Genomic DNA, 13,287 nt, shown 5'->3' on the forward strand with positions numbered 1-13,287 from the left:
CTCTCCTCCCCACACACCCAAGACCCCTCACTTTACCCCACTTTACCCTCTCACATCATTCTTAAGGGTCCACAGCAAGTTTGCTCACTCTGTGATGCCCAGAGGCTTCACCTGGTGAAAGGGACTTTCTGAATTACTGCAGCCCCTAGGAGACACCTCCACTTCCCCTCACTGCTCCTGGCCAGCTCAGCACACCACGCTGGCAGAGGAACCCCTCTGACCTGTGCCCTGTGATCTGCCCCCCTTCTCCAAAGCTCCTCTACCCACAGCCAGACTGCAGGGTGAAATTGCTGTTAATTTCAGTTTAATTATCTGCAGTGGCACAAATAACTAACAGCATTGATTTGAACTTGGCACACAAAGGAAGGTTCCAAATGGCAAAGCATATTATGAGATCGAATTATTAAATGTAGCTAATGAGAAAAATAATGATGTGATGCCAAGCTATAAAAGGTTAGACTTTAAAGTTGTCACAGTTCATGAGCAAGAAAGATTTAATCACATTCTTAATCAAATATTTATATGATAATGTGTTTTAATCAGAATAATAGCAATTAATTTGGAAAGGAATATATTGTACACTTCCTGTTCGTGCCTTACAGAGGTTTTTTTGCAGTGAGGTTACAGAGCACATATTTCCTTACTCAACAATAATTCCATCCCAGTTGGAAGGTATTCCAGCTGTCTGTGATGGGGACAGGCTGTGGAACAAAGAGCAGGAGCTGTGGGTGCCCTGCTGGGGGCTGGGCAGAGCAGGACCACGCTGAGCCCGGGCCCCTCCAAATGCCTCCAAATCACCCTTCCCAAGTGATTTAACTGCTCCCTCTTTCCCTCTGAATCCTGCCAAACCTCCCATGATTTCCAGCTCTTGCTGTGATTTCCAGCTGTGCAAGAAGCATCCTGAAATGTCTGCTGTGCTGGAGCAAGGATCAAGGACCCTCTCCTTCCTCTCCTTCCCTCTGGGCAGGACAGCAAAGGGACATGCCAGAGCTCTGCCACTCCTGTCCCTGCTGCCCCCCTGCCCTGCCTGGCAGAGCTCAGGGCTGCAGCTGGGTGCTGAGCAGCAACTTCTGCTCTGGGCTTTTGGTCTGGTGTGTTAAAGTTATAAAAATGGGCAGCTTAAAGCAGCAGCAGGGTTTGATTCTGAGTGCTGCAAAGAGGGGAGGTGGCTGTCCTGCTCAGCCCTGCTCACATGTAAGCAGCACAAGAAGGGTCTGAAGAGGTTGGACAGGATGTTTAAATCTACCAGCGAGCAGCACAAGAAGGGCCACGGGGGCTGAAAAGGTTGGACAGGATGTTTAAATCTACCAGCTTGATGAAAAGGAAATATCTAAAACCTTTCCCAAAAACTCAGAATGAAGTTGGTTTGAAATTGAAAGCAGCCTGGAGGAATATTTCCAGCAGGCACTTGGCAGCCAGAACGCCATGGGAGCACATCACCCCTGAGGGAGCTCACTAAAGTCCTCCCAGCTGGGTGAGGAAGCACCCACAGAATCCTGGGATTTACTTTAATGGAGCCTCCAAACCACCAGCATTCACTAAAAGTGGGCAAAGCACTTCAAAACACGCTGCAGAGTGGAAACTGAAGGGGAGCATCCCTCACCCCCAATCCCCAGTGAGGATATGTCACCACTCTGTGCACGGCTCCCACGGAGCTTTGAGAGGGAGGGATGAGACGAGGGACAGCAGTGACCCTCAGCCACTCACACAGAGCCAGTGGCAGAGCCTCTCCTGTCCTGGGTGTCCTGGGAACCCCCAGCCTCTCCTGTCCTGGTGTCCTGGGAACCCCCAGCCTCACTTCACAGTGCTGCAGGAGCACCTCAGCATCCACAGGGACACAGCAGCCCTGGAGCCACCTGGGAATTCCAACCAGAGCACCTGGGAATTCCATCCAAATCCATTCAAAACACCTGGGAATTCCATCCAGAGCACCCTGCCACTGTCCCAGCACCTGACCTGCCTCCAGGCCCTTGGCACACACCTCATCCTGCCACAGCCAGGGCTCTTCCTCCTCCCCCTTCTCTTCCTCCTCCTCCAGCCCTGGGCTGGGTGGATGTCTCAGCACTTCTTGCTCTCTCACTTTTTAACACTTCATCAGAAGCTGGAATTATATATATATATGTATATAATTTTTTAAAGGGCTAAATTTGCCGTTTCTGTTGGAGTCAAGATGAAAAGCTTTCACTGAACCACCTCTGACTGGAATCACTTCTGTTGCCTTCAGTTTGGCCAGATGTTTCCTAATTACTTATCTGTCAAAACTTTTTTTTTTTTAAATGCACAGACATTTCCTCTAAGTGAGAAAAAGTGTAAGGCTCTTGTTTAGTGTCTTTGCCCGAGTGAAATAAGCCAGGCTAAGCTTCATCATCAAGGCTGGATTTTATGCTTGAACATGCAATTTAACATCAAAAGCTTGATCTTTTTTATTATTCAGTGCTGCCTTTTTAGACCAACTTCAGCAGGAGCCAAATGGCACATCCTAACTTGGGATTTAAAACTTTTATTTTTTAAAGCTAGGTCTGAGTCATGCAGCTTTCTCCTCAGCCTGAGACGGTTTCATGTAATAACTCAGGGCCAGAACGTGCCACGATTACTCACGTCAGTGGAGCTTCCTTACATGAGCAATCTGATTGAACAGGTGCTCCTTGGGGTGAGGAATGATTACAGAATCAGGCCTCATCCTTCTCCCATCACACAAATATTTTTGCTTCTTTGAGTCAGTTGCAAGGATGTCCCGTCATTGTGCAGGAATTTGGGGGTAGAAGGACAAAGGAGGAAACCTTGAAGAGTTTAATTCCCCACACCGACCTTGGCTGGTCCAGCAGGGATCCTGATCCAGTCTGGGGAGGCAGAGTCTGTACTTGTCAGTCATTCAAGACATTCAGCATTGATTTGTTATTGGGCTGCTGTCAGAAATCTTATTTTGGGTAAAGGTGGAGAGGATCCCGAGTTCGTGCAGGAAGGAAGGGGGAAACCAGGACTGAGCCTGAATGGCTCCATGGGTGCTTTAAAGGCTTTGTTGTGTCCCTCTGCATGAAGAGAAAACAAATAGCTGATGCCTCTCAAAGTGAATAATACACCAACACACCAGAAGGGGACCGAATAACCCAAAAATAAATCCATGTAACAATTTTTCAAAAGCTTCAAATGTCTTCAAAGCCAAGTAGCATTCTTTAATGAAAGCAGGATCAAGCCAGAAAAGCTTTAGGAGTTTAAAGTTATTTGATAGCTAGTTATTTTCCTTCAAAAGACACTAAGTAAACCTCTGCCTGTAGCCTTCATCACTCCACCAGAAATGCTTTGTCAGGGTATTTGTGACAAATTAATTATAGCGATAGAAAATCTCAGTAGAAATGAATATTCAAAAAGATTTTTTTTTTATTCTGTTGACTTCAGGGAATGCTCTCCTGTTTCTAAAGCTGTGTGTTTTCCTCATTAGCTCTCCCCCTCCCCCAGTTCTTTTCAGAAACTTTCAGAAGTGATTAGAAATGGTTTTATTTTCAGCTCGCCTGGGGAATGGCATTTGCAGTGGAACAAACCACTGATGCTGGAGTCTTGCTGGCAACAAGAAATGGCCCATCAGCAAACTTTCCAGAGAAAACATCCTGAAATGACTGTCCCAGTCCTGACCACCTGGCACTAATGCAGAGCAAGATGCTGATGGGGCTGTCCCACAAAGCCTCAGTGCTGGAGTTTGTCCTCACAGCAGCTCCATCCTCAGTGGATCCTGCAAACAAAAAAGCAGAGCTGAGGCAGACCCAAGGTGGCTTCAGTGTGGCTCTCACTCCCTGCAAAGGCTCTGGCAAAGCAGAGAGCTCTTGCCCTTGTTGTCTGTAAATTGCAGAGCTTTCTTGTCTTAGGCTAAAGGGATTTCAAGGAGCAAAATTCCCATTTGTGCATCTCATTAAGACTGGGGAAAGCAGGAGGCCACTGCCATCCATCATCCCCCACAGCTCCAGGTCACCTCCATGCCTCTGTACCCTGGGTACACTGGTCCTGTCCCCAAGCTTACCCTGCTTGGTCCTGCACACAGCACTGAAATATTGGGCTGCAGCTCCTGGAGTCTCTTCTGGAAAGGTTGTTCTGGGCTGACAGTAAAAGGAAATAAATGTAAATAAAGCTCTCCCAAAGCTGTGACTGCCTGACCCCACTCAGGAAGCTCTCACGACAAATGTCCCCACATGGAGCCACATTCCTGGCTCTGCTACAGGAACTGGGCAGGAAAAAATCCTCCCCTCCATCCTCACTTCACTCTGACAACTCAATTAACAAGCTGCCTCGTTAGTATCCTATACTTAATTAACAAGTTGAATTAATAAGTAGCCTGGGTTGCTTAATTAATAATTAATTAATCCTTGGTTAATAAGGACAACAGAAACTAGTTCATAAGGGAATGATTCAATAGCTTACAGTGAAATGAGGATCCAAGGAGAAGGTGTCAGTGGCTGTGAGGAGCTGGTGCTGGACCCCACCCTGACACCCAGAGTCCTTCCCTGAGTGCAGCTGTCACCTTCAAAGCCCTTGCCTGTCTGCTCCTGCCACAAATCCAGGCTGCAAGGGTCCAAAATTCTCATTTGGTTCTTGGCTGCAGTGGGGATGCTCTGCAGAGATGCTGCCCCGTGGTTCCCCTGCCCAGCTGGAGCTGGGGCCAGTGTCTCACCTGGCAAAGCAAAAGGGGGGGATTACCTGAAACCAGCAATAAAAAGGGGAATGTGCACGAACACAGCCTAAAGCATCCCTGCCCTGCCCTGGTACAGAATTCCCAGGAGGAAATGCTGTTCCTTGGGCTCAGGCAGTGCTCAGCTCACACCCAACTCAATATGGTGCCCACATTTGACAACACACATTTGGCAATTTTCACTAGGGAAGCATAAAGGATTATGTTGATGTTCCCTTCTCATCTTGATACAGCAGGTGTCTTGTTTCCATATGAATGATCTCAAGGTGTACATACATATAGATCCATATATTAAAAACACTCATATTATCATATAACATTTCAAATTCAGCCAAATAGAAGCAGCTGATTTTTCCTGATGGTATTGATTTGAAATTCTCCATCCACAGACCATTTTGGAATCCCAAACAAAAGAAAAAGGAGAGTTATTTCCCACACAACAGATGCAGTGCACCAATCTCTAGGAAAATGACTTTTCAGTTTATTGTTGCTTTTGGTGACTTCAGTTCATGACTGGTTTCAAAGAAGATATTGAGCGTAGCAACAAAACAGGTTTGCAGACAGATAATTACCATTATTTTCAATTATAATGCTGTCATCTCCAATCCAAGTGTTTCAAGACTGGGAAATACAAACATTACTGTTATTGCCACATTGATAAATTATGTTGTTGCTTATTCCAAGAATGACAATTAATGGTGCTCAGTTTTGTTGGACAACCTGAAATGAAACACAACATAAATTTATTACTAACAATCACAGTAAGGAGAGGGCTGGGGAGGGAAGGTATTTATTGATGAAACACTCCAGAAACAGAACCTATAAGCAAAATTGAACTGGAAATTCAGTTTCCTTGTAGAAAGATGTGAGATGGTATTGCACTGCCTTGTACAGTGGAAATGAGTGCTTCTCACACCTGTTATTTAGATTTTTTGTGTCTGTGTCTCAGTTATTTTCCCCAGTGGGCTTCATGCAACCAGGACGTGGTGCCTGAATGTCCCTCATCACTTTCAGGATAAGTGAGAGCTTTCCAGCAGGCCAGTGGCAAAGCAGAAGTGCAGGACATTTCTGGTGAGGGATTCCTCTCTGTGTCCTCACAACCCACAGGGCTCCTCCACCTCTCCTGCAGATCCCAGCAAGGGCTGGATGGGGTTTGTGCCTTGGCCAAGCTTCAGCTCTTTCATACACCGAGCAAGAAAGGATGGGAAGGAAGAAGAGAAGGAAAGCACAGTTGGCTTCATTCCCCCTGGGCTCCAAACTGAACTAATTGAGGTCGAGTAGGCAGCATGGTCACAGCCTGGGAACAAAAGCCTGCTCCCAAATGCTTCCCACACTCAGTGCTGCAGGAACAACTTGGAAAGGTTTTCAAAGTATTCACCAGTTGCTGGGTCTGCTTCCTGCCATGGGAGCTCCCACTCTGTTGTCTGCACAATCCACTCGCATTCCTCCACTTGCTTTACCTGCTTTTTGTGACATTCCAACTGGGGGCTGCTGGCTTTGCCACCTGGATGGCATTTGGGCAGGTTTTGGCTTAGCTCAGATGGTCCAAAATCCAGCAGTGATTACCCTCAAGGCAACTTCATATTTTCTGTATTGCAGCAGAGCTTCCCCTTTCCTACCATCCTCGCCCTGAATTGTGCCTTTGTGTAGTTATGCAGCAATGTTTACAGATTCGGGAAAGAGCTGCAGTCAGAGAAGGCACAAACCAGAGAAACACACCACTCCCATCCCCCTGAGCAGCTGGGAGCTGCAGACATAACTACAAATTCCTGTCCAGTGCAAACTGTATTTACTCATCCCAAACGAGCCCCTGTGCACCACCAAGCCAAGGGCTCTGGGTCCTGGTTTGGAGCACAATGAACCTCACTAATTCACCTCACTCCTCTGAGATGCCTCTCCAGGAACCTGGGCTTGCTGGGTGACTGATTCTGGCCTTACAGACACAAACTTAGTTCCAAAGAACAAGCAGGAAAGTTTGCACAGGGCCCTGAGCCTCCTGACTGCTGGTGTCCCATGAGAATGATCACAGCATCCTCCCCTCTGAGGCTGCAGTTGCAGATTCCAAGACTCCTGATTTTGGATCAGACATGACGTGTTTTACCCAAACTTAACCTCCCACAGGTGCAGCAAGGCATGTGATAAAGCCTGTGACTGATTTTTAACCTTCTTGTTCTGTCTTGACACATTTTCCCCTTCCCCCCACCCCTATTTTTCATTAAATCCAGGCCAGCAAGGAGGGAGGGAGAGTTCAGTGCATCTGTTCATCACTAACATTGACAAACAACACGTAAAAGCTTTGCTAACCTGAAAAGTATTGGCATATCTAACCAAAACCCACTTGATTTCCCCTGGAAAGCAAAATCTGTGAGAGGCCATTACTAGCAGGTTGCCCTTGCATGGGAAGCAATTGAATCTGGAAATGGGAAATATGAGGCAGGAGAGGTTGGCTGTCATCTTACAAAAACAATTAAATGCATGAAATGTGCCTTAATGATATAATTAAGGCAAAATTCCAATCCTCCATTAGCGGTGGCATTAATTATTGCAAGCACATTACATTCAATATCACTGGAATGATGAAATCCTTTGTTATACAGCTTTATTAACAAACAAATAAATAAATAAAACCTGATTATCTGCTCCTCAACAGATGCTGTGATGCAAAATTACTTTTGAACAGACCTTGATTAGTTTTGCCTGTTAAGGCTGATGGCAACAGAGGTCAGAGCACCCCAGGGAAACTCCTGTAAAGCCCTGCTGGGACCCATTGTGGCTGTTACTGGAGCAGGCAAAATTGATTGATACCAACCCCACAGCTCCCCTAAAGCACACCCATTTCCAGCAGCTGCGTGCAGGACTTGCTGCTCACCCTCCTGGAATCTGCTGTCACCCCCAGGAGCTGGCTTGCAGCAGGGCAAGATCTCACCTGCCTCTTGCACCAAGCAGTGAATCACAGCCTTCCTTTCACTCAAAGTGATTTTACACTCACTTCTCTGCTCTGTTCCTGCTCCCTGGGGCTGTCAGTTCCCTGGGGGGGTCCTGGGGATTTGAGGCTCTTGGTTGGGCACAGCAGAGCCCAGTTTCAGAGCCAAGTCCCTTCTGCCCCCACTGCAGAGGAGCCGTGCATCAGCTGCTGAAAGGCTCCTGAAAGGTGCTCAGCACTGTTTTATACACTGGGACAAATGGGATTACTGACCTCCGAGGTGTGAAGGTATAAAATACACCTTTCCAAAGGAGGAAGGCATCAGTAACATTCCCTCATAGGTACATGTTTGGGATTATGAGCAAATTTATTAGATATGGAAGCCTGTTTATAGTGATTTTCAATGTTTAATCCAACACAAGGAACAAAAATTGGAGAAATTAGCCCCCTCCAGCCAGCCATGTGAGTCCTAGGTGACATCTGCCAGAGGACAAGCAAACACATCAGTTGAGTGATTATATGGATACCTGCTGAAAGAGGGGGATTTTCAATTATGCATGGTTGAATTTCTACGTGTACAATTCAGGGAACATCAATTAGTGAGAGTCATTTGTTTCTGAACACACTGGTCGGAGAGAAACATTAGTTCAGAAACATTAATTTCTGGACAAATGTTTACAATTAAAATGCAATTTTGATTCCACTCCAGTTCTAGCCTGTCACCCTGTATCTCAGCCAGATCTGGAGAAGAAATTGCAATACCCAGGAAGGGCAGGCTGGGGATCACAGTGGTGGAAGTGTCAGCACTGGGTTTGCCAGGAAAACCTTGGGGTGCCCTGGGGGACAGGGCTGGGGCTGTTTGTGCAGCTGAACCTTGGCCCTCAAGGCATGGGCGAGTCCTGGGCTAACAGGGAGCCAGGTGGGGATGGAGGACAGCAGGGTGCAGTGCCTCAGGTTCAGGCAGGAATTTCTCTGTGTAAGGCTGATAATGCAGCATTTCTTTAGAAGCAACCTGTACCTGTGCTGGATGCCATTTGTCCCATTTGCCCAAGGCCTAAAGCCAGTGCAGCAGCTGAGGACAGGGACAGAAAGCAGCAGGGAGAATGTCCTGGGGTGCCAAACTCCCACCCACAGCAGCAACTCGTGGCTGTGCTTTACCCACACAGGGAACTGAAAGGAGAACCACTGCCTTTTCCCATAAACCAGAACTTTGAGAGAAGAGATGAAGCCCATTTTCCAAGCTGACATTTGGCTCCAGCAATTACTCACAAGCAGTTACACTCGCTCATGACTCAGTCCCAGATCTCTGTTCTGAGCTGAAACCTCACTGAGGACTTGGGCATGTTCTGATGAATGGGGAGAGCTGAGTAAACCTGAACACATTTTTTTGAGTTAGTCTGCTTCCTTAAAGCCTTGCCTCACACCAGCCTTTTCTACAGCATGAAGAATCTCAGTTACATTCCTTGGTCCTGCCCCTTTGCTCTCTGACACAGCCACTCAAACACCACACACCCCAAAATGGGTTTCTTTTGAAGCATTGCCAGGCTGTGGGCACCACATCCTCCTGCAGAGGGAAGGAACAAACGTGCTGGAGGTGCCTCACCTTCCTTGAGATCCTCTGCACATAAAGCACCTGCCTGCACCACCTTCCAGAGGGGTTTTCTGCAATCAAAGTTGCTCTTCTGACACAGGTTACTCATCAGCTATAAATTCTCAGCAGTGGGGTGGACGTGCAAATACACAGAAATTGTTTATATAAATAGCTTATTTGGGCATTTACAGTAAAACCTGGCCTGGAGAAAGTAAGTAGTTCCAGTTTCATGCCACTCGTACAGCATTACTGTAAATAGTTGGTATTTTTTCCTTCAAGTGCAGGCATTATGCACCCAGCTGACCTTGCACTGGCACAGGAGGGAAGGAAGTGTTCCAGACCTCCTGTTTGTAAAGCAATAAAACATAACAGGGCTCAGAGATCAGAGGGAAAATAAACAGATCCTCTCATTCAACCTCCTCCAACTCCCCCTGTTTTCCCCTCCACAGCTTATATTTAGCTCAGCTCCTCCAGGCCCACAGAAGGGCTGCCCTGGGAGTGGGGAGGGAGAGCACGAGGGCCAGGCTCTTGGAGAACCTCAGGCTTTCCTCCTCAGGAAGGAAAATCAACAGACCTGCTTAGCAGAGCAGGGAGGAGCAGCAGCTCTCAAGAGAAAAACAGAGATGAGATAGGCAGTGGGGCCCACCAGGGTCATTCAACATTTGTTTGTTACCCTGGTTCTGCTCATCTGAACCTTGCAGAGCCTGGGTTTGAGATCCAAGGGAGAAAAAAAAATAAATCTGTGTGTGCACATTAATAAATTGTGTGGAACAAAGCTGTGCATGAAGCCCATCACCCTCCCTGGGAAATCACCTGGTGTGCACTGACCCCAAGTTAAACCTAACCCAGCTCCCTCCTCACACAGCTCTGCTGCTCACCCCAGACCTGCAGAGACCCTCCCCAAAACCAAGCACCCAGAAGGGGCTGGTCTTGCAGGACTGGGTGCTTGCATGACTGTTTTAGAGCTGGAGTGTTTAGGATGCTCAACTCCCACCCTAATGGGCCCAAAGAGCAGAAATGTGTGAAGGCCTCGTGCAGAAAGGCAGCTGGCTGCTCTGCTCCTGGAGATGTGGGTTCAGTGGTGCTGTCTTGGAGCAGGAGCTGTGGCCAAGCCCAGCTTGTTCCCATCCCTTGCTGGGAACAGAGAGTGGCAAACTGGGAATTGCCAGCTGTGACACTGCAGGGACTGCCTGGGACACACGGACACTGCCCCGTGCCCTGCCCACAGCTCTGTGCCCATCCTAAAGGCCTCTGAAGCAGCTCCAGTGGCATGAGGAAGAGTGAGAATGAGAAGAGAGGACATCTGTGCACACTCCTGGTGGCCAAGGGCAGCTCCTGCCTCCTTTCTGTGCCCGAGCAGCAGCGAGGCCACAGCAGGAGGGACAGGGGGATGCTGCTGCTGCTTGGACACCATGCTCAGAGGGGTTTTGTGCTCCCATCTCCAGCCTCTCTGTTTTTAAAGCCAGGCTGCTTATTAGCAATGCACAGCAGCACCAAGCAATAACTTTGTACTGCAATTTCTCTCTTAATCAAATGCAGCTTCACAGAGCCACGCTGATCTAATTGTTCAGTGTCCAGGTTCCCTGCCTCTGCAGAGATAAATACTCTGAGGAGCTGCATTTTGACTGGCATCCAAAACTCACCACTGGCTGCTGTGATTGTGATTTATTGCTGCTGATAACAATCAATCCCAAGGCAACCATGTGCATTTGAAGTGATTCAGGGCTGAGCAAGGGGCGAATGAATACCCACGGGGAGCTGACAAGTGATGAGTCCTGCACTGAATGCTCTCCCCCATTTCTGCATTGCAAACCCCACCCCAAGCTCACTGCATGGAGGGCTCCGTGTCACCTCTCCCCTGCCAAGTGCAGTCTGCTCAGCCAAAGCTCTAAACTTCATTTATGCACCTTTCAGTCTTACCTGACAACAGGCTCTCCGTGGGCAGAGGACAGGGACAAATCTCCAAAGTGCTGCAGCCACCAGCCTGACCTGCTGGGCAGGATAGTCTCCAGCAGCCAGCAAGCCCTGCTCAGCCAGGACAGGCTCCCCAGGGCACAAGGCAGAAGGGAAGGGGGCCTGGAGCTGCCATGATCAATGGGCTTCAGCCACAGAGCAAGAAAAAGCACACCTACAGCTCTGGCAGAGCATGGCCCCAGGACAGCCTGAAACCCACTTTTGTGTACCCTAAAAAATGCCTTAAATTCCAATCTCAACTCAAAAAAGGTGGCTGCTGTTTCAGAGGGTTTATCTTTTCTTCATATCATCCAGGCAGCTTCAGAAACCTGGTCAGGAAAGACTCTGCAAAACCTCCTGTAGCTCTGACTCTCCAGAAGAGCAGAAAAACCCTCAGAACAAATCTCCACCTTCCCTGGAGCTGCTTAAATTTGCCTCCTGGGCCATGGCAAAATTGTGCCCACCTGGGCCACATCCCCCACCTGGGCCAGCTGCCCTCCTGCCTGGCCCTGAGCAAAGGCCCTGTTGTTCCAAGGAGAGGGGAGAGCTGTCTGCAGGGCTCCTGAGCAGGGAAGAGGGAGGGGGAATCAGTTTTGACCCCATCAGACCTCAAATGAAGGGACCCTTGGGCAGTAGGACAGTAATTATTTCTTCTTCTCTCTTGTCTGCTCTTTTGTTTTTGCTACTGTTACACAGCCCTGTTGTATGCCAAAGCAATTGGAATTTATTAACTTTTTTTATTTTAAGGGATAGCAGCAAGTGTTTGGAGTAAATTCCCATTGCAGTTGGGAGAGTCAAGAGCAGGATCCCCGTGAGAGCACGTTGCTTTCTTACCAAACCTCAGTGAAAGCCATCACTGCAGGGAGAATCTGTTCCAGCCACTTTACTCAGGGTTTCTGTCCCTGGTCAAGGCTTCCCCTCCCTCAGTGGTGAGACAGGGCTCTGCCTGCACAGCATGGAGGGGAAAACCCCAATAAATCAACCCAGGGAAATGCAGCTTGAGCAGGCTAAAAAGCAAAAAAAGCAAGAGGCTGATGCCAGGTTTCACTCCCCAAAGCACTCCAGGTCATCCCTGTCCTTCCTGGGAGGGAATCAGTGATGGGACCATCCCTGAGCACCAGAGCTGGACAAGCCCCAAAGGGGCTTTGCTTGGTGCCCTGAAGGCACAAACCAGATTAAACACAGGCATGAGCCTGAGCAATGAATCACCTGCCAGGAGAGCAGGAGCAGGATGGACAGGACCCCGAGGATGGCAGGGAGGCAGCAGCAGAGAGGAAGAGCTGGATCAGGACAAACAGGGAAAATATGGAGACAAAAGAGAAGAAAAAAAAAAAAATTGTTTTAAATTCTCTGCAGTTGGAATTTGCACCTTCCAGCCAGTGCACCATGGAGGCCCACAAGAGCTGCAAGAAGTGCTTCAGTGCTGGAAGCACAGGGAAAATCTGAACCTGATTTCTTAACTTCCATTCCACTTGCAGCACAGAAATCTGTTTAAAAGCAAAGGCTTTGCCACCTGTGGTTTCCAAAAGTCACAGAATTGTTTCTTCCATTGAACTGAAAAAAAAAAAAAAAAAAAAATCCGACCAAAACCCAAGCATTAAAAAATAATCTTTTGTCAATGAGTGGCGCTGCAGTGTCCCCAGATCTCCCCAGCAGACATGGAAAGGTAGCTAAGTAACAGCTACCTCTGCCCATTCCCACACACTGCACTGGTTGAACTTGATTCCTTTTTTTTTTTTGTAATTTAGAAAAATTCCCTTTTGGAAAATGTGGTTTCAGCTGAGTTCTCTTTTTCTGTGGGAAGATGTTGGTTTCAGCTGTGATTCCAAAAATGTAATTTCGAAACAGCGATTCGAACCAAATCCTGCCCTTTCCCTGCCTCACCATGCCTGGGGCAAGGTGGATGTATTCATTCCACTTGGATATTTGTGATCCTGGGGTTGGGGCAGGGGCATTGCCAGCTCTCAGAAATTTTGTGTTTTGGTGTTTCTTTGGGCACAAGGTGGGAAGGAGGGTTTGGAGCTGCTCAAGCCAGCACTGGGGTCACAGCATTGGCACAGCCCTAGAATCATCTGACTTCCTACCACAGGGAAAAGTGTTCCAACCAAGGCCAGCTGCTTTCCAGCACTGCACCAGCCTGGG

The 13,287-nt window shown here is 48.1% G+C and overlaps 1 long non-coding RNA gene across 1 annotated transcript; it reads right to left on the reverse strand.

Annotated features, from left to right (window-relative positions):
- Positions 1-4,062: 4,062 nt before the first annotated feature.
- On the reverse strand, positions 4,063-11,521 carry LOC120507145. Its single transcript, XR_005628690.1, has 4 exons — positions 11,113-11,521; positions 5,251-5,398; positions 4,511-4,660; positions 4,063-4,088 (listed from the first exon to the last, which is right to left on the reverse strand). It is a non-coding gene; the product is annotated as an uncharacterized LOC120507145 (long non-coding RNA).
- Positions 11,522-13,287: the final 1,766 nt, after the last annotated feature.

Source organism: Passer montanus, unplaced genomic scaffold (assembly GCF_014805655.1).
Source record: "Passer montanus isolate IOZ18808 unplaced genomic scaffold, ASM1480565v1 scaffold41, whole genome shotgun sequence".
Taxonomy (NCBI): domain Eukaryota; kingdom Metazoa; phylum Chordata; class Aves; order Passeriformes; family Passeridae; genus Passer; species Passer montanus.